Raw genomic sequence first — 2,365 nt, forward strand, 5'->3', positions numbered from 1 at the left:
CTTAAAAAAGTAGGCTGATATGAAGACTTTTTTTTATTGTGTTCTAACGTAATATTTTTAAATATGCTAATGGGTAGAGAAAATATTTAGTCTCTAATAATTATCTAAATTATTCGATTCTAAATTTTTTCAAAACTCATTGGCTTTTAAATATCCTCGTCACGACTTATTCTAAAGCTCGAAAATAATGTTGATGCGATCGGTATTAGTTACTTAGTTAGTTTCTCTAGTTATAAACAATCGATTACGCATTAAAAACAAAGTCTTAAACTATTTACTATTTATTTACCCCGTAAATAAAAGGTATGAATTAAGGATAAATCTATCCTTACCTTGATAAACCCTCCAAGTTTTATATATTCAATAACGCCTTAAAAAAGTAGGCTGATATTAAGACTTTTTTTTTAATTGTGTTCTAACGTAATATTTTTAAATATGCTAATGGGTAAAGAAAATATTTAGTCTCTAATAATTATCTAAATTGTTAGACTATAAATTTTTCAAAACTTATTAGTATTTAAAAATTCTCGTCACGTCTTATTTTGAAGCTCGAAAATAATGTTGATGCGATCGGTATTAGTTACTTAGTTAGTTTCTCTAGTTATAAACAATCGATTACGCATTAAAAACAAAGTCTTAAACTATTTACTATTTATTTACCCCGTAAATAAAACACATGAATTAAGGATAAATCTATCCTTACCTTGATAAACCCTCCAAGTTTTATATATTCAATAACGCCTTAAAAAAGTAGGCTGATATGAAGACTTTTTTTTTATTGTGTTCTAACGTAATATTTTTAAATATGCTAATGGGTAGAGAAAATATTTAGTCTAATAATTATCTAAATTGTTAGACTATAAATTTTTCAAAACTTATTAGTTTTTAAACATTCTCGTCACGTCTGATTTTAAAGCTCGAAAATTTTGTTGATGCGATCGAGATTAGTTGGTTAGTTAGTAAGTTTGTTACTCTAATTATGATAACTCGGTTACACATTAAAAAAGAAGTCTAAAATTATTTTCCTCATATATAAAATGTATGTATAATAAAAAAATTTGTCCTCATTTAGTTGGACAGACACTTTAAAAGGTTTACTCCCTGCATATCGGCTTAAAAAGAGCAGTTATCATGACTTTATTTTTATTGCATTCTTACATAATATATTTGAATATGCTAGTCTGTAAAGAAAATATTAAATATCTTTTACTTAATTAATTTTCCTGTAGACTCGATAACTTATTCGACTCTAAAATTTTCAAAACTCATTTGCTTATAAAAATTCTAACCTACCTTTTTTAACAGCTCGAAAATTTTTTGATGTTATCGGGATTAGTTACTCTTTTAGTCAGTTAGTTATCAAACTATGTAAAACCTGTTAGCTTTTTTTTAACAGCTCGAAAATTTTCTTGATGTTATCGGGATTAGTTACTCTTTTAGTCAGTTAGTTCCCAAAATATGTAAAACCTGTTAGTTGCGAAAAATTTTGAATATGCTGATGTTTACTGAAATTTTTTCCAGTCTTATATTTGAGGAGCTGAATCCAAAAGCCGACTGTTCGCCCTGACCGCACACGCTCATATCAGACGGGTAGAAATTCGCGCCTTTGGCTACGGACAATACGCATCTGTTATGAACGTGTGCAGCCCGAGCCAACAGTCGGTTTTTCGATCCAACTCTTCAATTGTCGAGTCCTACAGTAGACTCGTCAAAATATAAGACTTCTAAATTTTCGACATTCAAAGGCTATCAATGATTCTCTATTCCCTTCCATCCCTCGAAAATTTTTTTGATGTTATCGGGATTAGTTACTCATTTAGTCAGTTAGTTCCCAAATTATGTAAAACCTGTGAGCTTTTTTTTAACAGCTCGAAAATTTTTTATGTTATCGGGATTAGTTACTCATTTAGTCAGTTAGTTCCCAATTTATGTAAACCCTGTTAGCTTTTTTTTTAACAGCTCGAAAAATTTTGATGTTATCGGGATTAGTTACTCATTTAGTCAGTTAGTTCCCAATTTATGTAAACCCTGTTAGCTTTTTTTTTAACAGCTCGAAAAATTTTGATGTTATCGGGATTAGTTACTCATTTAGTCAGTTAATTCCCAAATTATGTAAAACCTGTTAGTTCCGTAAATTTTTGAATATGCTGATGATTACTGAAATTTTTTCTAGTCTTATACTTGAGGAGCTGAATCCAAAAACCGACTGTTCGCCCTGACCGAACACGCTCATATCAGACGGGTAGAAATTCGCGCCTTTGGCTACGGACAATACGCATCTGTTATGAACGTGTGCAGCCCGAGCCAACAGTCGGTTTTTCGATCCAACTCTTCAATTGTCGAGTCCTACAGTAGACTCGTCAAA

The sequence above is a fragment of the Leptopilina boulardi genome, unplaced genomic scaffold (assembly GCF_019393585.1).
Source record: "Leptopilina boulardi isolate dan_hultmark-lab unplaced genomic scaffold, ZJU_Lbou_2.1 LbouV2_372, whole genome shotgun sequence".
Lineage (NCBI taxonomy): Eukaryota > Metazoa > Arthropoda > Insecta > Hymenoptera > Figitidae > Leptopilina > Leptopilina boulardi.